Source organism: Eurosta solidaginis, chromosome 3, assembly GCF_040869045.1.
Source record: "Eurosta solidaginis isolate ZX-2024a chromosome 3, ASM4086904v1, whole genome shotgun sequence".
Classification (NCBI taxonomy): Eukaryota; Metazoa; Arthropoda; class Insecta; order Diptera; family Tephritidae; genus Eurosta; species Eurosta solidaginis.
Window position 1 is genome coordinate 8692755 of NC_090321.1, and position 27334 is coordinate 8720088.

The following is a 27334-nucleotide window of genomic DNA, read 5'->3' on the forward strand; positions in this document are numbered from 1 at the left end:
CCGGAACGTACCGGATCTGCATCCGGCAAAGGAACATCAACATCCATATCGATACAACAACAACAACAACCACGTTCCTTGCAGTATTACACAATTACTTCTAAGCTAGTAAATGAATGCATTGGAATCCTAAATTATCTAGGCGAAAAGGCCAAGCACAATAGATCAAAATAAAGGTGGCAGTGCATGGAGGCCTAATAATAATCTGTAATAACCGGGGCGGCTTGTGAACTGACCTAAGACTTTGTCGACGTAAACATCGCAAAATTGCTGTCCTGTTGTGTAGTTCGAAATCACGGATGGTGTCGAAATCATGTGTGAATTGAAGCTGGCCAACACAGCTTAGAACCATAAATACGTAACTATATGGAATATTTACAATATGTAGATACATACATAAGTGGCTCGCTACACTGAACCCTGCTCCAACTGGAATATAACAAATTACAAAATATATATACTACAGTGCCGCTCTCTGTAAATAGTGTCAGTGAAATCTCAAGTGTTGTTATGATCATTACAATCATCACTATCAGCATTATTATTTACATGCATAATTGAAGTCATCGAAACAATCAGCAAGACGCAACCATCAGCATCAGATAGCTTTTAAAGTCAAGTAAAGTAGGTAAGTAGTAGTTGGTATGGCAGCACATACAAGGCAGAGTGGGAAGAAAAAGAAAATCAATAAAACACATCGAAAAAAGGAAATTTTATATTATAAAAGCAATAATAGACTTGGCAGCAACAAGAAAAGTATAAGCAGTAACAGTAACAGTAACAACGATAGCAAAAAACAATATTCATCACACTCATATCGGCAACAAGCAAAGCAATAACAATAAATTGCTGACAGCAACAACAAATACAAAGCAACAATCATATATGTATTATCAAAAACATCAACATTGACAAATGCTTCCTGAAACTCATCTCCTCCACAGCTTCCCAGTCTATTTGCTTGCTGCTCCTCCCGCTGTTAATATTATTGTATTTTCTCGCCGGTTGCGTTTTCACCACCCTACAGCCCATGAGCTTCAACTACCCTACATACAAATCAACGAACTTCAATTGAATTATTTTGCATTTTCTTTGAAATCAACAATTGCATGCCGAAACACACGCACGAACACATACTTTTGCCCTAGGTGGGCACTATGCACTATCCACTTTGGATTACAAACCGAATGTACGTTTCTCAAAATATTAGAGGCGTTTGTAACAAAGTCGATAGACATGGCCCGGGGGAAAATCTCCATGTTATCCAAAGCTTTCTTAAACATGATAATTGACACTCGGAGCTGTCCGCAAAGCAGATTTCTTCCTCTCTAGCAAGCCTAGTTAGAGAAACTACATGGCAATGGGATTAAATATATGTAAACCCAAACAAAAATCATATATATTATTTCTAATTGCTGTTTTTATGTACGGGTCGCTTTTTCGCTCTTATTTGAAATACAAATCTATAAATAAAGTTTTGGTTGTAAAGATGGAGATTCGGGCTATTAGCGAGGTTTGGGCAGTTTTGGTCGTAGTGCTTTTGTTTAGCTATATTATATTAAAATAATTTGTTAAAAATAAACGATTGTCAGCACACAAAGAAATCCATTTGTACTATGGCACTATTGTGAATATTTGCACTGCATTACCGGCAGTTGCTATTGTACGCTAGATGGCAGCGCTGGCGGTAAGTTTTAATTAATTGACGGCAGTTGCTATTATACGCTAGATGGCAGCGCAAGTTGTAAGTTAATAGAACAGCTGATTTCTGTTGATATTTGATAAGAGACTTTTATATTGGTTGCGCAAGATGCGCACGGGTCAGGCTCGTTTCCTAAAAATGAGCAACATACATAGCTATTAAAATGAGAAAAAAGTCGATTGAGAAATTCGTAGAAATCTTTTCTTCAATCTAGACAAGTGATTTTCTTAAAAAATTTAATTTTTTTCTTTGGATATAGGAAAGCGGCAGCCCAATGTAAACCTCAGCTCTGGTACGAATTCCTCACGGAAGGAGGAGGTGAAGGATGACCAAGAAGGCTCAACGTGTTGGTATCAAATCGTTTCCGCGATGGTCGGGCTAGTATCTTAATATTGAGGAAGAAGAAAGTAGCAAGAAAAGGGTTTCAATGAGAGACCATACAAAGCCGAAATTGTTTTTTTTTATAAAAAAATAGGGGAAGTCAAACTGACTAAGCCGGAAGAACATACTCTGAATTCTAAAAAGTAAAAAATGTATTTCCCAGAAATTAAGAAGTAAGGTAGTGGAAGTCTACATACACCTTTCACGGGTCTCCAACAATACCATTTTACCTGTCTAAGGATACATGGAAAGGCGTAAGGAATATCTAAAAGCCTTAATCATCTGGCGGGTAAGGTCCATCTATAACCCCTGCAAAAGTGAAAAGATTTACGACTTCTGTTCAACATAGTAATGTTGGAATCCTTAGCGGCTATTTAAATAATTTGCATGAATTATGAGGAGTTTCGAAGTACCATGGACGTAATACACACACTACTATCTCTCAGACATCATGCACTGAAACCTTCTGTAGTGCTAACCCGGAAAGATGCCCCTGGAAGATAGCTATAATGGCAGCTAGCGAGAGAGCTCTGATATGGTATACCGAGGGATCTAAAATGGATGATGGCAACAATATGACTAGCGCCTTTGGGCTCAAATTCTAGTAAATTGCACGTTAGTTTTCTCTATTGAAATGTGTGTCTGCGTCTGTCTTCCAAGGACGTCTGAAGAATAAAAGTTAAGGATATTTCAATCTCCTCGCACGACTACAGCTTGGTGAACTATTGCCAGTTCATCTTCAACCGACAAAGGCAAACCTTAATTTCAATGAAATGCTTCTGCAAAATTCCTAAGATTTAGTCTGGAGCAAGACGAATTCAGTACCAGGTGTTGTTATCCCAACAGCTGATTGCTTCTTCTTGATTATTTTCCATACAACGCTTTGTACTACAACATATCAGTTAATCGGAATTAATGCAAATTTTCTTTTGACTTGACATTCTTCTGCACGGCGAATTGGTTGAATTCGCTTTGCCATCACCTGGTAGATTCGCCATGGTCTGGAGAGTTAAAGAATTTTTGCCGGCTACATGCATGTAGTTAGCTTAATTCACGAAAGCCCTAACCAAGAGATTTTTCGAAACTGCGTTTTTTGGAGGTTTTGGAATGGTATTGTAACGAATTTTGGGAAAATTCCGCTTTTTCCACCTTCTGCTAACGTTCGAATCGCTAAACTGTTGAATAAATAACTCCAATATTCAATAATGCAAAATGGTCTTTATTACACTACTTTGAAGCTACTTCACAATAACACTTATAATTCACAACCAATAGCGTGCTTAAATCAAACTGATTACTGATTACTCAGCTTTCGCTGCTTTTATACTCTCTGTTGTCTCGTCCACCCATTTCTCCTAAGGTCTAGTAACTTCGCGAACTTCATGCTTGGTTACCAGCCATATATGTACATGTATATTTGTAGTTTATAGTCTCTCGCATAGCTATGTATATGCGTGTGTATATGTGAGTACTACTTCGGCTGATGGTGAGTATCTCTCTGCTGCCTTGTATGTACATGTGTAAATGATGATTGATTTGTTTACGTACATACAAGTGGCTGCTTAGTATTAGCTTAGTGGTGCTAGTATCACTTAGTGATGTGAATATTCGTCACAGTATATTATAATACACCCTCAGTAAAAATTTTAAAGTACTAGAAACAATAAATTTTTGATGTCGCTTCGCCCGGGGCTTGAACCCAGGATCTTCGGTACGTTAGGTGGAGCACCACCACACCACGGCGGCAGCTCGCGCAAAAATGCTTCATATTCAAAATATTTATACCAATTTTTGGTCGTAGTGCCCATGTGCGATATTTACTATTCACATACATAACTAGAAAAAGCTGTACAAAACTTTTGATATATTTTATATAAGAAAAATGTACTCATGTATGGGTGTACGTACACCCGATTGTGTGTTTGCTTCAAGTATAAATTAGATTAAATTATTTGCGTTCTACATTCGATTGTATGACATCTTGATGAGTTAAATTGAAAAGAAATTATTTTAAGTGTTTTAAATTTTCGTATAAAAGAAATTGACAAAAAGGCATATCTATTAAAAGTATGCTAAAGTCTATGCTAAAGGCATGAGAGACACAAACATTTTTAAAGAGCGAAAAGCCTCTTGCCCGATATGTGGGTATTTCTCAACTGGGAAATGGAAAACTCATAGATTTCATAATGCTGATGAATCAGGTGATAGCAAAAGAGGCGAGCGCACAACACGAAGTCTATCTGTTTTGGGTTTCATGAGGCAGTTGTTAATCGAAAACGTGGAAACTGACGAATACGCCAAAAAGGAGTTTAAGCGCGCATCAAGAGAAATAAAGCTACCTTAGAATCTATAAATTATTGATCAAGAAAGAACTGTGCCCGTATTGTGTGTTACGATTATGTATTGAAATCAAGTTTTCACTTAAACATTAAATCAACAAGTAAAGGTGTCTAAGTTCGGGTGTAATCGAACATTATATACTCAGCGTGAGCTTCAATTGTACATTTCATTTCAGATAAATTACTTTTCTACATAACACGTGGCACCGCCCATTTAAAAGAAAAATGTCTCCCCATTTCCCGTTACAAAAAAACTTGATCAATGATATTTATTCAAAACTATTTTTTGCTAAGTTATAGCTTATTATTCTAGTCTACGACCCTTTCAAACTTGTTTTATATCTAAGTTGCCGTGGTATTTGACCGATCCCGTGCATTTTTACTAGAAACATTTTCTGCTATAAGGAAAATATGTGTACACAATTTCATTACGATATATTAATTTTTCTTCGAGTTATGGATCCCGAAACATAGAAAATTGCTTGGTCATAAAAGGAGCGGTGCCACGCCCAGTTTTTAAAATTTGCAGTTTTTCCTATTTATTGTTATAAATCCACTTGGGAAGTGAAATACCATTGATATAAAGCTCTTTTTTGCAAAGATATAGCTTATTTTATTCGTCCACGACCCTTTTAAAAATATTTTTTATAAAAGTGGGCGTGGTCCTTACCCGATTTCATTAATTTTTCTTCAATGCATTCCCTATAGTAAAGGCAACCTCTCTGCCGAATTTTGTTACGATAGGTTTAACGATTTTTGATTTATGATTAATAATATTTGTAAAATTGATTTTATCACAAGTGGGCGGTGACAGGCCCATTTTAAAAAATTTTTTCAAAATTTTATCAAGTCTCAATATCAGTCCACACGTTAAATTTAAACATTCTAGGTGTAAATAATCAGATTTTTTTTCCAAAATGTTATATATATAAAAAGTGGGCGTGGTTATCATCCGATTTCGCTCATTTTCAATACCAATCTTTTCTAGATAAGCTAGTGTACCAAATTTGGTGAAGACATCTCAATATTTACTCAAGTTATCGTGTTAACAGACAGGCGGACAGACGGACGGACGGACGCACATGGCTCAATCAAATTTTTTTCGATACTGATGATTTTGGTATATGGAAGTCTATATCTATCTCGATTCCTTTATACCTGTGCAACCAACCATTATCCAATCAAACTTAATACACTCTGTGTGCAAAGTACGTTGAGTATAGAAAAGCTCTGAACTCCTGAGTCTGAATAACGACATATGTGACTTGAAACGACCCTATTGTGCGAAAATGCCGTTCTTCACTTTTTGACTGATTCTTATAGGAAATTTAACGCTCTTTCCAATGGAACAAACGGCAGTTTTCTGCCTTTCTTAGTTTTTTCACAAATCGCATTTAAAGCCAAATCGGCCCACAAATGCGATTTTTTGAAATATTTCGATCCATGCGCCACCTATCGGAGTTTTTTTCTTATTATTGCATTATCATCGGGTTCTGAACTATATTCCAAGTTTCAAGCTTGTTGCTTATCGGGAAGTTAATTAAATTTTAATTACAAACTTCGTTCACAACGGCCAGCCGCTACACAGAGCCAAGCTAAACAAAAACTTTAAACGCGTTTTTCTCGAAAACTTGTTTTCGCACAATAGGGTCGTTTCATGATTCCAGGTCACATATGTGAATTAGATACTTCGCTTACTAGTTGGATTTAAAATTTATCATAATTTAAAAAAATAGTTTTGGCAGTTTTATATTTAGAATGGATTCCGATACGCATCGTAACACACGATACGGGCCCTGAAATTACGTATATGGATTGTCAAATAGAAAATTCACCCAACATCCTTTCCTTGCTAAATTCGGGGTGTACCGGACTCAGGTGATTTATTTTAAGTTATGTAACTTATATTACCCATTCGAATGCCCATAGAACATCCCTTGTACCTTTTTGAGTACCTTCACAGTTCAATAAATTATTAAATCAATGCTATGACAGCATTTAAGAAAATATAGAAACATTTTAAACTGATATTAATAGAACGATAGTTGGATTCGAAATCTAAAAGCCTTCCAAAGGTTATTGAAATCGACTATCGTTCCCTAAATACTTTTCACCCACGCTAAGATTAGGCTGAAGATAGAACAATCTGATTCGGAGCTCCGATAAAATAAAGATCGCACACGCTATCCATCTTCCAAGCTAAGTAAGCAGGGGTTTGTTATAAAACTCAGCAACAAAAAGCGGATATGAATCAGGTATCTTAAGCTAGTCTAACGTTTATAGCTCAATTAAAAAACGAGTACGTACAACATTGCACAATACTTCATGCTATGGGTTTGTTAAATTAATTAGAGTTGTTTTTAGGAAATATCGCGGGTTGGGCTAGCTTAAATTTAAATTTCGTTTTTGGATAAGACTTTAAAAAACATTAGCACTAAATATTTTGCAATTTAGTACGTTTTCGTTTTTTGATTGGGCTTAAATTTTGTTTGGTGGTTGCTAGCTTGTGCAGTTAGGACGTTCTCGTTTTTTTAATTGGGCTATTGATGTTGGGAGAGCTTAAGAGACCTTTATGAATCTACTAGGATAGCTCATCCAATTAAGGGACAAGATACAAACCGAAGCAGTTACGGAACAGGAAAGTAACACTTAACTTCCCAAACAAATCAAGCACAAAATTTTCAACAAATACGGCATTAAATGATTAGCTTGATTTACACTAATCGCCCCAGCAGATAAAAGAGCTTAGAATATACCCAAGGCAAGTTGTGTAGCGCAATCCTTTCAAGGGGATGTCAGCGCAACTTATAGCTTCTTAAGCCCAATTGTCAACCTCACTTGCCCGTAGCCAATCCTGTTTCTGTAGCAACCAAGGCTCTAGCATACCAGCTCCTCATTGGTCAAAAAAGTTAAATGTGGTCATATTAAATCGTTCCCAAGATGGTTGGGCTTATACCTTAATGGTGCTTGTTACGGGAACGTATACTGTGCAGAAACTTTTCCATAGAGAGCATCAGGAGCAAAGTAAAGGTTTTGAGCAAAACTACGATCAATCAACAACAAACAAAACAAGTAAGGACGGGACTGTCTTCGGCTGTGCCGAAGACTTTATATCTTTCATGCATGGGGCTGAACAATAATCTTATCCCGTTCGTAATCTCCAAATAATCGGATGTATAAGATATGAAATATATAGTGAACAGATGTACATACCTAAACGATTTTTAAGATAAATATAAAATAAAAAATGGCAAAAAACCCCCTTATCTAAACGATCGGTTGTATGGAATATATACATATTATATATAGCTCCAATCGAAATGATTTTTTCATGAAATCTTCTATGATATATTAGAATAAATTTCACCAAGCTTAACATTTTTATATTGGAAATTAAGGGAGAAATGGCTAAAAATCTTTCTATCTGAACGATCGGTTGTATGGGATATATATTATATATAGCTCCGATCGAAATGATTTTTTCATGAAATCTTCTATGATATATTAGAATAAATATCACCAAGTTTAACATTTTTATATTGAAAATTAAGGGAGAAATGGCTAAAAATCTTTCTATCTGAACGATCGGTTGTATGGGATATATATTATATATAGCTCCGATCGAAATGTTTTTTCATGAAATCTACTATGATATATTAGAATAAATATCACCAAGTTTAACGTTTTTATATTGGAAATTAAGGGAGAAATTACCAAAAATCTTTCTATCTGAACGATCGGTTGTATGGGATATATACTATATATCCAAGCTATATACTATATACATATAGAATATATATCACCGAGTTTCAAGTTTATACTTTCTAAATTGCAGCAGGAATGACCAAAATCGTTTTATCTGAACGATCGGTTGTATGGGAGATATATGTTATAGTGGTCCGATCCTACCGGATCCGACAAATGTCTAATATAATACAAAAATACATCCTTGTGCCAAATTTCATTGAGATATCTCAAAATTTGAGGGACTAGTTTGCGTTCAAACGGACATACGGACAGACGGACCTGGCTATATCAACTCAGATCGACGCCCTGATCAATTCGGTATACTTAATGGTGAGTCTATCTTCTATATTTCTCAACGTTACAAACATCGGACCAAAGTTAATATACCATTTCATGTTCATGAAAGGTATAAAAATGATTCGAAGAGCATCGAAATTATTTGGCTGGATTTTCCCATCCTGGCAACACAACGACCAACCTGTCGACTGCCTTTGAAACTCAATTAGGACCGTTCAGACCGTTATGTTTTGTTCCAGGGTTTAAACGAGCCCTACAGCCGTGACTGGGAGTTCTGTCTATATTTCAAGAAAATTCATTTTATAACCCAAACCCTGCTGCGATTATTGCACGTTGGCCTCTATAAAGCTATCAAAACTCAGAAAAGTGCTTAAATAGAACTGAGAAACTAGTTATATAAACTAGAAATTAAGTGATTCCCACGCATTAAAGAATTAATTATTTGCCTGCAAGGAAAATTGTATTCAGTATATTTCATTCTCTTCACCAACACGTTAGATATCTGCTTTGGCTCATAGCCTACAAAAGCTCACCATTAATAGAGGATAATCTGGTCACACTGGTCAATGCTAGTATCACTTTATTGTCTTATCCATTAACCAATTCACACCATCTTTTTGCTGCTAGCATTATATATTTACACTTAACCAGACTGAGGCTGGTAAAAGGCAAGAAAAAATATCTATCAGCCCGCTTTGTGTGCTCTCGTATCGTTTCTACGAAATGACGTGGTACAGAAGTTGGTGTGGCAGTTTTAACTACACCGACATAAAAAGTCAAGCTTAAACTATAAGTCAACATACCAGCATGCCCATCTTCTCTATACTTTAAAAACTACTCGAAATGGGCTTGTGTGTATGCTTCTTACTCCTACAGCACTACAGCAGTTGTGCAAGCTGACAAGATTTTGGATTTTCTGATCATGACAGTTGCTGACTTGACACTCAACCGCCACATTCAGGCTTTAACTAGTTAACACAGATGGACAGATGGAGAAGGGACGGACAAAGACAGGAAACTTGGCTTGGCCATATCATTATATGTATATGTTAGCGCTGGGGCATAACATTAAAGGTAAGTTCGTTTGAGCAACCAGTCCGCCAGCCTGTTAGCTCGAACAGCCGTGTCTTTTTATGTTGGTGTGGCATACAGGAAAGTCAATCCAATGCTCTGATCAGTAAACAACACGCTGTTGGAGATCCGCCGAAAAATACCCACATGCATACATATAAAATGGGCAGACGTTGAAGGCTCAAACTAAAGACTCAAGATACAAAACTGGTTTGTTCTTTATGGTGCAGCGCTGCGCTGTTTAGAGTTTGGAAATTTAGTTGTGCATTTTACTTCCTTTATATTAGTTTCGTTTGACGTTTTTTTTTTGGCCAATTTCCATACAAAATTGGAGAACCTTGCAATCCACTTTTGAGTAACTTCCCGGAGCGCTAGAGTTTTGTAACCTAGAACACACATCGGAACCCGGAACAATTTGGCATGAGGAAAAAAAATCGTTACTAGGTAGTGCAGGGATTGGGAAAATTCTAAAAAACGTCGTCGGATAGCCAAGCAGCGATAAAGCGCTTTCCTCGCCACACATTAACTCAAAATTAGTGTGGGCTTGTAAGCGACTCATATCCCAGTTATCCACCAATCTAGAACTATGCGTTATCTGGGTCGCGGGTCATAGGGGGATAGAAGGTAACGAGAAGGCCGACGAGCTGGCACGCAGGGGCTCATCGGAGATGAACGAGGAAATAACCACTGTTGAAGTAGGCATACCCTTAGCAGTAGCCAAGGGGAATATCCAAAGCTTCTACTTGAATAAAGCACAAATAAAGTGGAATAACATCACCACCTATGCAATATCAAAATCCATTTGGCCAAAATATGATGGAAAGAGGACGAGAAGTCTTCTGAACAAATCCAGGGCCAAAACACGCAAACTGATAGCAGTCTGCACCGGTCATTGGGCAGTAGGTACGCATGCGGAAAAGATGGGCATTCCGTATAATGACTACTGCAGAAGCTGCAAAGATCCAAATGCCAGGGAGACAGTAGAACACTTTATGTGTAAATGTCCGGCTCTAGCTAGAGCCCGACTAAGGTTCCTTGGAACCCCGTTTCTAGAAGACCTCAGAGGTTTATCTGTGATAGCAATCTCGAATATTCTTAAATTTATCAACAACTCTGGCTGGTTGTAATACATTGACCGTAACATTCCGTAGGTTTTTAGATGAGTTACATGGCATCAAAACGGCTTTAAATAGCTACTTGGGCGACCAGGGTCGCAGCCATTTCTCTTTAAACAAAAACATAGTCTTGTTGAACTTTGATATTCAAATTTTAACATAAAAAAAAAGATAAATGTAAGGCGCGATAACCTCCGAATAGATTTTAGGCCGAGCTTCTCTTCCAATTGGCGTCGTGCTCCTCTTGATTTTCCCTACAAATTGGCCGGACGGGACCCTACATGTTTTATGCCGACTCCGAACGGCAGCTGCAAGGCAGATGAGTTTTCACTGAGAGCTTTTCATGGCAGAAATACACTCGGAGCGCTTGCCAAACACTGCCGAGGGGGGACCCCGCTTAGAAAAATTTTCTTCTAATTGAAAAACCTTATTTCTAAAATTTTGATGTTGCTTTGCCCGGGGTGTGAACCCAGGGTATACGGTGTGGTAGGCGGAGCACGCTACCATCACACCAGGGTGGCCGCCACCATAACATAACCACTGTGAAAATTTGTATGAGGAAGAAAAATGTAAAGGTGGTGTGCAATAAAGACTTTCGACAGAATCTGTACCTAACTTCGGCAATGTCCACCTTTATATTTTTGTTCCTCATATAAATTTTCACAGTGGTTATGTTAAAATTTCAATATCAAAGTTCAACAAGACTATGTCTTTATTTAAAGAGACATTTTTCGTGTATTCTGGTTCATTTATATAAAGGAAGTACATACACATTTTTTATCTTCTATTTATTTCTTTGTTATTCCTTTTATTTTCTTTTAAATTATGTATTTGTTTGTGCTTTTTGTTTTTCTTCTCCTACCCATATTGTTCATTCCGGCTGTAAATTATAACTTTTCTATACTTTACCTTTGCCTTTTACACATACATATGTACCTGTACTTGATATGCTGCACAGTGGGACGGGACGGATGAAGATTCTAAGTCGACAAAAGTTATTCCTTACATCTAAGTTAGTATAAATTTAATTTTTGACTAATTTTCGAGTGCTGATATTGTATATGCCTAGGGTAAAGAAATTTTCTTGCATATTATAAGATGAAACAAATTTTTAGTCGCTATTTAAACTCTGATCGATTTAGGTTTGAGGCAGTCGTGAAAAGTTATTGTCACTATGCAACACTCAGTTATGCCACCGAAGTGTTTATTATCATAGCCAAGGAAGGGAAACAATAACGTCGGTCGCATGGAAAAGTAACAGGTTTCCATGGAAGACTAACACGGTCCGTCATCATTTTTAATTTGATATCTTAGAGCTATATTTACCTTTTTATAAATCTTTATAATGAGCTCCACTGCTCCTTGAGAGTACCTATCGATACATATATAACTTTCTATACCTTATGATTAGTTATAAGAGGCGCACAAAGTTTCAAGTTGCCTATTTATATGTATTGTGACGAATATTAGCATCACTAAGCCGATACTAAGCAGCCACTCGTACGTACGTAAACAAATCAATTATCATGTACACACATAAATACAAGGCAGCAGAGAGAGCAAACGTGTGTCATCATCAGCCGATAGTATTCACAAATACGCATGTATAAGGCTGGTACCAAGCATGAAGTTCACGAAATGACTAGACCTTAGGAGAAATGGGTGAAGGAGGAAACCGAGAGTATAAAAGCAGCGCAAACTGAGGCATGACGAAGCAGTTTGATTTAAACACGCAATTAGTTGTGAAGTAAGAGTTATTGTGAAGTACTCTCAAAGTAGTCTAGCAAAGACGATTTTGCATTATTGAATATTGGAGTTATTTATTCAACAGTTTAGCGATTCGAACGTTAGCAGAAGGTTTGGAATAAGCGGAATTTCTCTAAATTCGTTACAGTATGTATGTATATAGTATATTTCATATATAATATTTCCCATGTATCTGTTTATAAAATCCGCTTTTCACAATTTTCGGTAAATAAGTATGTATCTTTTTTTTAATAGCTTATAAAAAGAGGCACACTCTATGGGTGTATGAGTAACTAAACTTTTTTTTTTTGAAAAACAAAGCAAAAACCTAGCAAATAGCTTTACATATTTCGATGTCCCGAAGTCAGTTTCAGAGATATAAAAATAATATTTGATGTGGGTGTAAAACTACATGTATTCTTCTTATTGAGCTGTTTTACCCAAAAAAGAATATCGAAGATTGATCACGTGATCATGTTTGCCAAATCACTGCCGAGGGGCGACCACGCTTAGAAAAACTTTCTTCTAATTGAAAAAAACTTGTTTCTACAATTTTGGTGTTGCTTTTCCCGGTGCTCGAACCAGGATCTTGGGTGTGTTAGGCGGAGCACGCTGCGACCACAACATGACAGCCGCCGTTTCTCAATTGAGAAAGAAGCTAAAAATCCAACCAGCTGTTTAAGTTTGAACCAAACGCTACTTTAGGTAAAACTTATTCTCGAAGGCTACGCTGAAGTTACAAAAATGCTGCCTGGGACCATGGAAAACTTTGGGAATTATATAGGTACTCCCCTAAGTTATTTTGGAATAACTATGAGAAGGAATAGAACAGATTTGCGCACTTCAAATTCTTCACTTTTGTCCATCTAGAATGTTCATCCGTCCCACTGTGTGCTATTAGCAAACGTTGCGGTCGTTCTTGTCACAACGTTGTTAATAAGTATTACTATATTGTACATATGTATATTATTAATATTATTACTTTTGTGTTTGATTGTCAGTTGTTGTCCGTATAACGTCAATCTTTTACAAATTTGGTTCTGTATGGGCGTGTCGTTTTGACATTTAACCATTCAGTTTATGCATTTTTTTACCGGTTTTGAAAAAAGCTTTGAATTCATAAATATAAACGGGAATCACTTGTCAAATGCTGCATTGCTTAATGCTTCGATGCTTGGATTATTTGTACGTCTTTTATTCTCCAAGTTTGTTCATCCCGTTCCACATTATTTATGTGTTTAGCATTCTCAATCCAAAATAGGAAGGTTGACATTTTATAGTTTCTCGCTTCATTATCTAAGCGTATTCTCTTACCATTTTTGATTTAATAATAATGTTTACGTTTTTGGTGGATAATAAATGTCTGGTATTGTATTTACTATTTGTTTTCTTTGTTAAAAAAATAAATTTCAATTACCATTGTGTACCACGACACTTTATTCGATAATGTTATGAGTTGCTTGAACTTTTCAAATTGACTTTGTTCGTATCGAGAATATCTTATTATCATCATATATATTATTTCTAATTGTTGTTTTTATGTACGGATCCCTTTTTCGCTCTTATTTGGAATCCAAATCTATAAATAAAATTTTGGTTGTAAAGATGGAGATTCGGGCTATTAGCGAGCTTTGGGCAATTTTCGTCGTAGTGCTTTTGTTCAGCTATATTTTATTAAAATAATTTGTTAAAAATAAACGATTGTACGCACACAAAGAAAACTATTTGTACTATGGCACTATTGTGAATATTTGCACTGCATTACCGGCAGTCCATTGTACGCTAGATGGCAGCGCAAGCTGTTTTTAATTGATTGGCGGCAGTTGCTATTATACGCTAGATGGCAACGCAAGCTGTAAGTTAATAGAACAGCTGATTTCTGTTGATATTTGATAAGAGACTTTTATATTGGTTGCGCAAGATGCGCACGGGTCAGGCTCGTGTACATATATTTCTGAACTTTATTAGACTTCTATACATTGTTCCCAGTTTTATCAAACTGTCGAATATCGTATCGTATTCAACGGATTTTTTTATAAGTATCTGAAATTGCCTATAGTTGGGTTTTAAAATTCGTTGGCTTTGTGAGTAATGGCTAGTTCCAGCCTCAGAAGGTAAAATGGTATAATTGCTTTTCTGTTGCCGCATTGCTTCAAATACCACTCTCAGAACAAAAGGCTTTGAAGAGGTTTACAAGGTTTAATCGAAAGAACTATCGTATTGTAGGTCCTGTCGCATTGTTTCAGATTTTCCCAAAATATTTAATAAAGGGCGATCCCCACACAACAACAACAACACATGCGCGACTAGTTATTTTGCTTCTAAAAAATCGAATAATGAAATTTTTTTTATAAAAACGATACCAACAAGAATGCAAAGCTTTCGGACGTTTGGCTTTGGAACTGTTGTCGTTGTTAAAAATGTGTCCACAGTTATGAGTTTTAAAAGTAGTTCTAAGAATATTGCCCGTATAACAAAACTATGATTAAGGCCAAAACTTCAGCTTGTCTAGAATTTTTAAGCCATTTGGAACATCTTCCTAAAGCTTTGAGGTGTGCGTGCGAAAAAGTAGTCACACAGGGACTGGATAGGTGTCAAGTTCTTAAAACTGTCTATTTAATTAAGAATAGAAGCAACTGACGGCCATTCTATACAAGGCAGTGGGCCGCTCCCTTTAAATAAAACGAAAAAATATTAAAAGTTCTTAAAAGAGTCTAGCTAAACTACACAAAGGAAGATTTTTTTCATGTTCGAAGTACGAATTTGCGAAACCGAACGGTGACACCTGATACAACAACAACAATTGTAACAAAATTCGAACGCAATAATAAATTTTGAAATACCAACCAAGAGAAGTAGATTTCTATCAAGATCTAGGATTAAGTACGATGGCTTGGTTGTTGTAGCTGTGGTTTTATTACTAACCCAGCCAAGAAGGGTTTCCAAGAACAAACTCATTTGCCCTTCCAGTTGTGCTGATGCATCGTAGGCCCTTCGAGAATGTCAAGGACCTGTCACTTGGTGTTTTTAACATGTTGATTTCAATTTCAATTATACTATTGTAACGAATTTAGGGAAATTCCGCTTATTTGCAACCTTCTGCTAACGTCCGAATCGCTAAACTGTTTAATAAATCACTCAAATATTCAGTATTGCAAACTGGTCTTGATTTAGATTACTTTGGGAGTAGTACTTCACAATTATACTTCACAACCAATATCGTGTTTAAATCAAAACTGATTCATCATTCCTCAGCTTGCGCTGCTTTTATACTCTCTGTAGCCTCGTCCTCATATTTCTACTAAGGGGTAAACTTTCGCCTTCTAGAACTGTTGTATCTTCTGCTTGGTAATTGAGCTATATGCGTGTGTATGTGTGAGTAACAACTTCGGCTGATGACTACATGTGTGTGAGTGAGTTATCTCTTCGTCGCCTTCTATGTATGTGTATAAATGATGATTGATGTGTACACAATTGTGGCTCGCTTTAATGTTTACATGTTCATAAGAGGGGCTGCTTCATGTTTTTGTTGTTGCGTGATTATTTACTAACAGCCTAGTGATGTCAGCATTCGCCACACTATTTTGTATTAATCTTAAGTCCTATCTGTAAAGGCTTCATATTACATACATTTTCGTTGGTAATTCTAAAAACTAACTGACCGCAGTGGTGTGATGGTAGCGTGCTCCGCCTATCACACCGTATGCCCTGGGTTCAACTCCCGGGCAAAGCAACATCAAAAATTTTAGAAATAAGGTTTTTCAATTAGAAGAAAATTTTTCTAAGCGGGGTCGCCCCTCGGCAGTGTTTGGCAAGCGCTCCGGGTGTATTTCTGCCATGAAAAGCTATCAGTGAAAACTAATCTGCCTTGCAGATGCCGTTCGGAGTCGGCATAAAACATGTAGGTCCCGTCCGGCCAATTTGTAGGGAAAATCAAGAGGAGCACGACGCAAATTGGAAGAGAAGCTCGGCCTTAGATCTCTTCGGAGGTTATCGCGCCTTAAATTTATTTTATTTTTTAACTGACCGCAGTTATAAAGAAAATTTACTCGCGAAAAAATTCAAATAGGTAACATCAACAACAAATGCACCTTAACAATAAAGTGCCTAACCAACCACCCAACCACAGAAGCTGGCGTACATTCACATCTTTTTTACAAAGAGAAGTGAAATATTTGCCGAATATGCCCTTTTATGTACTAAACGATGAACAAGCATTAAGTTAAGAAAACATAAAGTGATAAAAAGGGGCAAAGAAGCAATAAAGACACGAATAACAGAAGAAAACTAGCAACGAAATACATGGATCGTCAGTGTTTTATAGGAGCAAACAACAAGCACTGTTAGGCATACCACAAAGATACCGCTAGAAGACAGATAAAACAAGTAAAGGGACAATTAATGGTGACTTATCCATAACCAGATAAAACAGCTGATCGAACCAACCTTATGGAAATTAATGTAATCGATGAATGGTGCCATACCATAACGCTAAAGCCATAACCATACCATAGCCCACCAATTGCTTTTTGGTTTTTCGCCATATCCATAACCTAAAAATATTTGAGTTGGTGAATTTATTAACTTTTTGTATATTTTATTTATTGTTTTGGATATGTTTTGACTAAGAAACTTATTGTCTGTGGAATATGTTTGTAATTTTTTGCGTTTTCCTCATTTTTATGAAAATGTCAGATGTTTAAGGTTATGGCACCATTAATCGATCAAAATGGAGATGGTTATAGATATGGGTATAGTCACGGCTATGGCGTTAGGGTTAAGGAAGTTTAATTTGCCCTTAAGGCCTGTGTACGGTGCGTGTCGCACTGCGTCAAAAAGCTATTGTTACAAATTATAGGTAGAAGTGTGCGTATCTATTTACATACATATAAAAGTGTATCTTGCAACAAGCCATCGTTGCTGCAACTCCATAATCGACTTATGGCCGAGCCACAATGAACTTTTTCACATAGGTGCGTTCAACGCAATCTTATGCATTACAGTAGCATCACCACAAACAAGCACGATGTTGCATTTGTAAATATAAAAGAACTTCAGACTTAGCAATTGAAACCGTTAACACGATAACTTGAGTAAATTTTGAGGTATCTTGATGAAATTTGGTATGTAGGTTCCTAAGCGCTTATCTCAGATCGCTATTTAAAATGAACAATATCGGACTATAATCACGCCCACTTTTTCGATATCGAAAATTTCGAAAAACCGAAAAAGTGCGATAATTCATTACCAAAGACGGATAAAGCGATGAAACTTGGTAGGTGAGTTGAACTTATGACGCAGAAAAGAAAATTTGTAAAATGGGCATGGCACCGCCCACTTTTAAAAGAAGGTAATTTAAAACTTTTGCAAGCTGTAATTTGGCAGTCGTTGAATATATAATGATGAAATTTGGCAGGAACGTTACTCCTATTACTATATGTATGCTTAATAAAAATAAGCAAAATCGGAGAACGACCACGCCCACTTTTAAAAAAAATTGTTTTTAAAGCCAAATTTTAACAAAAAATTAAATATCTTTACAGTATATAAGTAAATTATGTCAGCATTCAACTCCAGTAATGATATGGTGCAACAAAATGCAAAAATAAAACAAAATTTCAAAATGGGCGTGGCTCCGCCCCTTTTCATTTAATTTGTCTAGGATACTTTTAATGCCATAAGTCGAACAAACATTTACCAATCCTTGTGAAATTTGGTAGGGGCTTAGATTCTGGGACGATAAGTTATTTCTGTGAAAAAGGGCGAAATCGGTTGAAGCCACGCCCAGTTTTTATACATAGTCGACCGTCTGTCCTTCCGCTCGGCCGTTAACACCATGACTTGAGCAAAAATCGATATATCTTTACTTAACTCAGTTCACGTACTTATCTGAACTCACTTTGTATTGGTATACAAAATGTCCGAAATCCGACTATGACCACGCCCACTTTTTCGATTTCGAAAATTACGAAAAATGAAAAAAATGCCATAATTCTATATCAAATACGAAAAAAGGGATGAAACATGGTAATTGGATTGGTTTATTGACGCAAAATATAACTTTAGAAAAAAACTTTGTAAAATGGGTGTGACACCTACCATATTAAGCAGAATAAAATGAAAAAGTTCTGCAGGGCGAAATAAAAAACCGTTGAAATCTTGGCAGGAATACTGTTCGTGGTATTATATATATAAATAAATTAGCGGTATCCAACAGATGATGTTCTGGGTCACTCTGGTCCACATTTTGGTCGATATCTGGAAAACGCCTTCACATATACAACTACCACCACTCCCTTTTAAAAGCCTCATTAATACCTTTCATTTGATACCCATATCGTACAAACATATTCTAGAGTCACCCTTGGTCCACCTTTATGGCGATATCTCGAAAAGGCGTCCACCTATAGAACTAAGGCCCACTCTCTTTTAAAATACTCATTAACACCTTTCGTTTGATACCCATATTGTACAAACGCATTCTAGAGTCACCCCTGGTCCACCTTTATGGCGATATCTCGAAAAGGCGTCCACCTATAGAACTAAGGCCCACTCCCTTTTAAAATGCTCATTAACACCTTTCATTTGATACCCATATCATACAAACAAATTCTAGAGTCAACCCTGATCCACCTTTATGGCGATATCCCTAAATTGCGTCCACCTATAGAACTATGGCCCACTCCCTCATAAAATGCTCTTTAATACCTTTCATTTGATACACATGTCATACAAACACATTCCAGGGTTACCCTCGGTTCATTTTCCTACATGGTTATTTTCCCTTATTTTGTCTCCAAAGCTCTCAACTGAGTATGTAATGTTCGGTTACACCCGAACTTAACCTTCTTTACTTGTTAATTGTGAAAAATGTTAGAGTGGGAAAAATAATTACACTTGCAAAGTCTGAATGCACACATAGCCAAAACAAATGTCAAATTCTTCTTCTTATGCTTTGCTTGCAACAAATGTTGAAGATTGCTAACTTTTGTATGTGAGATGACGCTAGTGTCTCTCGATCTGCTGTTCTCCATAAAAATACATACGTGCAATCATGCATAAGATTGCGTTGAATGCATCTATGTACATACATATATGAAAACGTGCATTGTGGCTCGACCATTACAGAATGCGTGTTTCCGCCAATGCGGCACACAACGTCTTGAGTCAACGCTTATTGTGTCATGTGATGTGCCGCAGCCTCTGCTGGTATCCACAGGGTTCAAGGCACGAAATGGGCATGGTTGTTGTCCCACATTACCAACAGCCAACATAATAAACATCATCACCGTAAACATTGCAGCATATGAATCGCCTCATCATTCTAAGAATGGTTGCGCACAGTAAGCCACGCAATGCCAGTGCCAACACCAGATACCAATAACTTCATTGTAACAACTCTTTTCTTTCTTCATCTGCTCACATTATACTCGCATGTATATTTGCAATGCTTTTCTCCTTTGAACATCTCTCCTCCTTGTCTAAATAACCATTGCGTACACAATTATGAAAAATTTTCGAAGGCTTTGCACTGTAGATTAACTGATGTAGAAGTAGCTTAAAAATTTACTCGATAGGAATATAATGTCAAGAAAATAGTATAAGAACACATATGGATCAAGAATCGTAATGGACCTGAATTCTGATCTACTGAAGCACATCAAAAGATTATTCGACGTCGTTCGAAGCTTCATGACAAACGGAAAAATGCCAGTTCCACGAACGTTTCCTTCATAACTCCTTGACGAAGGCAGTCAACGGCTTATTCGACGTTTTTTAATCATCAATAACTATAGTATCCTAACTAAAGTATCCTATACAGTCGTATGCAGTTGGATTTTCGAATATTAAATTGGGTTAAGCGACCTTTATTTGAATTCGGAATAGCCAATGGGATTTTAGAAAACTTTGATTGGATTTAAGATTAAAGTTAACTGGACTTTATAAAACTAAAAAAATCAAATTTCACTCTTCTGAAATCCAATTGAAAACCAACTTATATTTTATAACCAATTGGGAGGAATGCTGTATATTGGAACGATTTTCCGTCATCCCTTGTCAAATTTGGAATAGTCAATTGGATTTTAGAACGCGTAATTGGAATTTTCTTACAATTTCTAAAATTGAATTGACCTTTTGTGTAATGTCTTAGCTTACTTAAAATCCAGTTGACTATTCTGAAATCAAATGGACTAGAAAAAGTCAACTAGAAATAGTGATGTGATAATTGAGCATATTTGTGGACGTGAAACATTATTATTTAGATTTCATTACAAGTTCGTTTATCTCGTTACAGTCCAAAATCGTTTACGAAATATGTATGTAATTAATTCTTTGGAATCAAAATTTTTCAAGACCGTGGCAAATTTCGCCAAGAATAATGGCTGGATGTGATAACCGACTTATAGAGCGTATAGAGCAGAGGGCTAAACAGCGAGAAAGTTGATGAACCCGATACCTATGTTTCACATGATAGAATATACGTACTAGGGATCTTGTTTACAATCGATTATTCTACTAATCTCATAGTCGAGGGAGAGAGAGATTTTATAAAATACACAAATAAAAGAACCATTCCGGAAACCATGTTATTTACCGCAAATTAGTCTGCTTGAAATCGCATGAAAGATGTTCTCTAACGTACTGTGCGGAGCCTACAGTCAAAAAATTGCTTGGTCCTTATAAGTGTGTATTCAGTTTAAGTCCAAGTTACGCGATAGGCCAAATCCTGAAAGAAAAAATACAATAATAAGGGAAGAGCTCACAGAATATATTAATTTTGTTCGCATAACGGTACCCCGTAAACTAATCGAGATAGATAAAGACTTCTATATATCAAAATGATCTGGGCGAAAAAGGAAATTCATTTAGCCATGTTCATCCGTCCGTAAACACCATAACTTGAGTAAATTTTGAGGTATCTTAATGAAATTTGGTATGTTCCTCGGCACTCATCTCAGATCGCTATTAAAATGAACGAAATCGGACTCCACGCCCACTTTTTCGATATCGAAGAACCCAAAAAGTGCGATAATTTATTACCAAAGACGGATAAAGCGAGGAAACTTGGTAGGTGGGTTGAACTTATGACGCAGAATAGAAAATGAGTAAAATTTTGGACAATGGGCGTGGCACCGCGTACTTTTAAAAGAAGGTAATTTAAAAGTTTTGCAAGCTGTAATTTGACAGCTGAGTAAGTAATGTTCGGTTACACACGAACTTAGCCTTACTGACATTTGAAGTTTTGTTTCGAATTTATGTTTTTCGCACAATTACGGGAGATTTTGTTCGTACACTCATACAAAAGTAGAAAGGCTCAAGAAAAATTTCATTTGTCAAGTAGTATCCACCTGTCAAGAAGATTTTTTAGCAAACGCGCAGAGGGGATCTCTCGTTTCGACAAGAACTATATGTGCGCCTCAATATTTGTTGAGCAACGATCTTGTAAGAACACAGTCCAAAACTTATAGGTTAGTGAACTGGCCGGTCCATGAGGACCTCACATAGACTGATTGAGGCCGTAGTGTTACCAGAAGTTTGTTTTAACAACCAAACTGAAAAACCCTTTCAAAAACCAGGACCTATGTTATAAAATAACTCCGTCCTCTTGGGAAATACTAGAAGTTTCCTAGGACTTAACCCACTTGCTGCTTCTAGATCTGACAGCTGTATCACTCCTAATAGCTGGAGTCTTAGCCTAGCAAGTGCAGGGCACGAGCATGGAACGTGCTCGATCGTTTCCTCCTCCAACCCGCACTTCCTACCTCGGTTATCACTGACCAAGCCTAATTTAAGGGCATGTGACGCCAGAAGGCAGTGTCCAGTCAGAATACCCGTCATGAGTCCACAGACCTCTCTTTTTAATGAAGCAACTTTGTTAGTCTAAGGTTGTAAGACATTTTGACCACTGTGAATAAAATACGAGCCTTGTAATAGCGGCACACGATTTAGACATGCCGCCGAAGCGCTTTTGCGTATAGTTATATGTATCAATTACGCATACACCAATACACACTAGGCAACGCATTTTTAAACATACATGAAGGAATTTACAATAAAAATTTCGTAAAAATATTTAGTTAAATATAAGCAAAAAATGTGTTTTTAATGTTTTAAGGAGGGTAAAAAAATTCACAGAATCCAATTACCATCTTAAGTGTTGATTTTTACTGCCACTTTAAAAAATTACTTATTTTAGAAGTCCCGTAATTAATATTTTCAACAATTCACAGCTATTCGGAAAAATTACATTTTTAAATTTTCATTATCCCCAAACTTTTTCTTTCCAACTTTTCACAAACTGTTGTATACTTCAATTTTCGGTTTCTTCACCACATTCACAGAATTTAATCTACAAAATTTCATTTGCATTGATTTTTCAAGGAAACTTTTTTCCTTCGGCATATTGCCTATCTGCACAAACGTTGTTGTAGTAATTTAATTTCTTTCTACGCGCTTTTGCTCTTTTTAATTTTATCACACTCCATAGCACTTAGCACAACCCACAACACTTCACATTTATAGGCCAATACTTTTGGTCCGTCAATCAGTTCGTTATTTATGGATGTAGTAGGTACCTAGTATTAGTGAGTATTTTCCTCAATTAAATTTTGTTTTTTTTTTTCTCTAAATTTTCTCTACAATTTTCTGCTGCACTAACCGCAAACCGTACCGAATTGTGCGAGTGCACTGGATTCAACTGAAACTGTGAAATCAATCGTTCGTGTATTGGAGTAAATATTCCAGAGCTTGAAGTACGACGATTGCCAAGAAAGAATAAAACAGCGAAAGGAAAAAATAAACAAATAAACAAACAAGAAAAAGAGTCAAGCAGCTGACGAAATGCACTCAACACAAAGCCATTTTTCGCCATCCCCAAATCAAGTTACATACGTTTCCAGGAGCTTGCAATGGAGCCTAAAAAAGAGCGCATGGATACATACTTGAAAGTAAAAGAGCGCCACACCAAAGCAGCAAGAATACGCGCACACACGCTTAGATACACCTCAAAACACAGTTGTTGATAGTGAGTTTAACTTCAGTACAAGTAGCTCCAGTTCAGTATGTAAAGGCAGGAGTAAGAAACATACAAATTTGTGGGCAACTACCTACAAGTACAAGTTTTTGGAGCTGATTTTGTCTCTACCTGCCTTTGATGGTATGTTTCAGCTATATAAAAGTTTTCGCGAGTAACCGGCATCATGGAGCAAATGTGTAGAATCATATATACATATGTGTTTGTTTTAGGCCATTCAGCGATTGCGGATACAGTGGTAAAAATGTTGACAAAGTTTGGTGAAGTTATTTCTTAACAAGTGACAATAAAACTTGATAAGTGAAATATCATTGATTCAAAACTATTTTTGCTTAGTTATAGCTTATTATTCTAGTCTACGACCCTTTTAAACTTGTTTTATATCTAAGATGCCGTGGTCTTTAACCGATCCCGTCCATTTTACTATAAATATTTTCTGCTATAAGGAAAATGTGTGTACACAATTTCATTACGATATGTTAATTTTTCTTCGAGTTATGGCTCCCGAAACATAGAAATTGCTTAATCATAAAAGGGGAGGTGCCACGCCTATTTTTTAAAATTTGAAGTTTTTCCTATTTACTGTTATAAATCCACTTGGAAAAAGAAATACCATTGATATAAAGCTCTTTTTTTTTCAAAGATATAGATTATTTTATTCGTCCACGTCCCTTTAAAAAACCTTTTATATAAAAGCGGGCGTGGTCCTTAACCGATTTCGTTAATTTTTCTTCCAAGCATTCCTTATAGTAAAGGCAACCTCTCTGCCGAATTTTGTTACGATAGGTTTAACATTTTTTAATTTATGATTAATAATATTTGTAAAATTGATTTTATCACAAGTGGGCGGTGCCACGAGCATTATAAAATTGTTTTTCAAATTATTATCAAGAGTCTTAATATCAGTCCACGTGTCAAATTTCAACATTCTAGGTGTATTATTTACTAAATCAGTTTTTTTGTGTTTTCAAAAATGTTATATATATAAAAAGTGGGCGTGGTTATCATCCGATTTCGCTCATTTTCTATAGCACTCTATTCTTGGTCCAGATAAGTTCGTGTACCGAATTTAGTGAAGATATCTCAATATTTACTCAAGTTATCGTGCTAGCGTACGGACGGACGGACCGACGGACATGGCTCAATCAAATTTTTTTTCGACACTGATGATTTTGATATATGGAAGTCTATATCTATCTCGATTACTTTATACCAGGGATGCACCTTAACGTTAAGCTAATTGTTTATCAAAAAATTTCCACCGTTTCCGTTGAAACACTTCGAAATATTATCGATAAAGAAATTATCAAGATAAATTGTATCTCGTTTTTAACCGAAACGAAAAGCTTTCGTTAACGTTAAAAACGTTAACAAAAACGTGATACTTTATGTTTGAATTGTGCTGGCAATGCTATAGCCATGATGAAGCCGTAAGGTGGCAACAGCGAGCGGACATACACACACAAACTCCATGTAATTTGTTTGTGTAATTCGTTGGTGGTAATGTCAAAATACTCTGAGAAATGTTCGTACTGTCAAAATTCATGAGAAAAGTTGCAATCAGCTTGGCTAATGTTTTCACCTTTAATGACTCCGCCATCAATCAGCTTTGCCAGCATAGCTTGAAATTAATAATCAACATAAACGATTTGATTTCGTTTTGATATGGCAGAAAACGAAACGAAATCATTTCGTTAATTTGACGTTCTTAACGTTAATAAACGAAACAAAGTCATTTCGTTTCGTTTATTAACGTTAATTATCGTAACGAAATGATATCGGTTCGTTGGTTAAGCATGCCTGCTTTATACCTGTACAACCAACCGTTATCCAATCAAAGTTAATATACTATGTGTGCAAAGCACGCCGCGTATAAAAAAGAATGGCAGAAATTGTCCATATGTTGAGAGCGCACGGTCGATTTTATGTAATTTAAGGAGCGATTTTGAAACAAACTCTGAAATAGGGCATTATTCAAACGTTTTGTAAGACATGGCGTTTTCGAAAAGACTATCTACATATATTTGAAACCAAATTTGGTTTAGTCGTATATGTACACATCGCTCATTTGCTGCAACTTCGTCATAACTCAAAAAACATGACTTTTGTGTTAATAACATATAAACGTACCCAATATCATGATCTATGTTGTATAAAAAATCTTCGTGATCAGTTAAAAATTTAGCACGTGTTATAAAAATGAAAATATGCCTTTATATGCGCAACATATGGCAGTTAAAATCTTTGAATGGCTCTCCTGGAAAATTGTATTTTTTGAGTTATGACGACGTTGCAACAAATGAGCGATATGTATGCAGTACAAAAAAGTTTCATATTAAGGCTCAAAATTTTAACCGCGTGGGTTTTCATTTTAAACTCAAATAACTCAGTCGAAATTTGTTGTTATAGCGATAAGTACACACCCCAATCACTCCCCAAGTGTTATCGATGTTGATGGTCCTTTGCCGGATGCAGATCCGGTACGTTCCGGTAACAAGCACTATTAAGGTACTAGCCCGACCACCTCTGGAACGATTTGGTATGGCCACATGAAACCTTCTAGGTCATAGCGCCCTCCCACCCCATAGATCCATAAGGAGTTTGGGGTCGCCTGAGCCTCGGCTGTTTAAGAAACAGGATTCGCCACGGGTAGGTGAGGTTGACAATTGGGTTGGTGAAGCTATATATTGCGCTGGCGCTACACAACCCCTTGAATCTATTTGGTATTTTAGTCGCCTCTTATGACAGGCATACCTAGCGCGGGTATTTTCTAAGCCCCCTAACCAGCTGGGGTGTTCAGTCGAAAGTCGTATTTTTATCTGAAGGTACTTGCAACCGGACGCAATGTATTCATTTTCCCCAAGGGTTTGTCACTTCGGCAATACGCGGCGAAGGTTTTGGCTTCTGAAAAACAACAACAATGCACTTAAGTTAGTAATCCATTTCATCGTCACAAAGTTAAAGTTAAAAGTTACCAGGAAATATATCCGAAGTATATAACGACCCATGTGCGAACATTAGGAAGTGCGCACCGTAACCAACTAAAAAGTAAGCAATTGAAAAATACCATTAACGCAATTACGGATCAAAAACATGATATAGGGAGTCTTCACAATGGTATGATAGCTAGGTATAATTTCGATAATTTGTCCACATTTTACATTTTCGAAGACACTGTGCCAGAAAAAAATTAATATTTGTGCTCGTAAACGGCAGTCAAAAGCAAAAGAAGTGCGAGTAAGTTGTTGAGGACAACAAGTCTTTCGTTTTAGCCTATCTTCGAAACCGGTATCCAATGAAAGTTGACAATCACAACGAATAACAACTCGTGTTGTTGTACGAATTCGATGCTCCTCTCAAAAAAAGGAAGAAGAGTGCCAAAAAATATATATGGAAGCATAAAGAGAAACAACAGCAAAGAGAATTTTGTCGAAAAATATTGGGTATTTTAAGGCTCGGAGAAAAATGTACCTCTATATTAGAAGGGACAATAATAAAACTCGTGGAACGAAATAAGTAATTAAAAATTTGAAGAATTTTAAAAACGAGTTTTCTATGGAGATACACACAACCGAACAAAGTAGAATTTTAGATGTAAAATAAGTAAATGTTTTGTTTTAGAACTGCAACTTCTTCATACATTTTATTGTACCCACTAATTTCATTAAACACAATTTGCTCAGCAATTATTTTTTTTTTGTATCCATTTGAATTTAATGTAATTATTTATTCCTATGTTATGTAGAAATAATCGGCATAGTACAGAATATACAATCACCGCTCCCATTCGGTTCCCTGTGAGCATCGTATAAGTATTATCTGGAACTCCTTACTAATAACGTTTGCTTTATACTTAGTTTCGACGCATTAAGGTGTCTTGAGAGCTTGGACACGAGGTACA

General features: G+C 36.5%; 1 protein-coding gene across 19 annotated transcripts in view; it reads right to left on the bottom strand.

Annotated features, from left to right (window-relative positions):
- ckn (CRK like proto-oncogene, adaptor protein) overlaps window positions 1–27334 on the bottom strand; it is a 134604-nt gene that overhangs the window by 96393 nt on the left and 10877 nt on the right. Inside the window, exon 1 of one of the 19 annotated variants that reach the window (XM_067770634.1) lies at window positions 22547–23090. The exons of 17 other annotated variants lie outside the window; for them this stretch is intronic. The gene's annotated coding sequence lies outside the window, so the exon portion shown is untranslated. Of the gene's footprint in view, window positions 1–20994; window positions 21107–22546; window positions 23091–27334 lie in introns of those variants that run through there. One more of the 19 variants, XM_067770635.1, reaches the window with a different exon arrangement.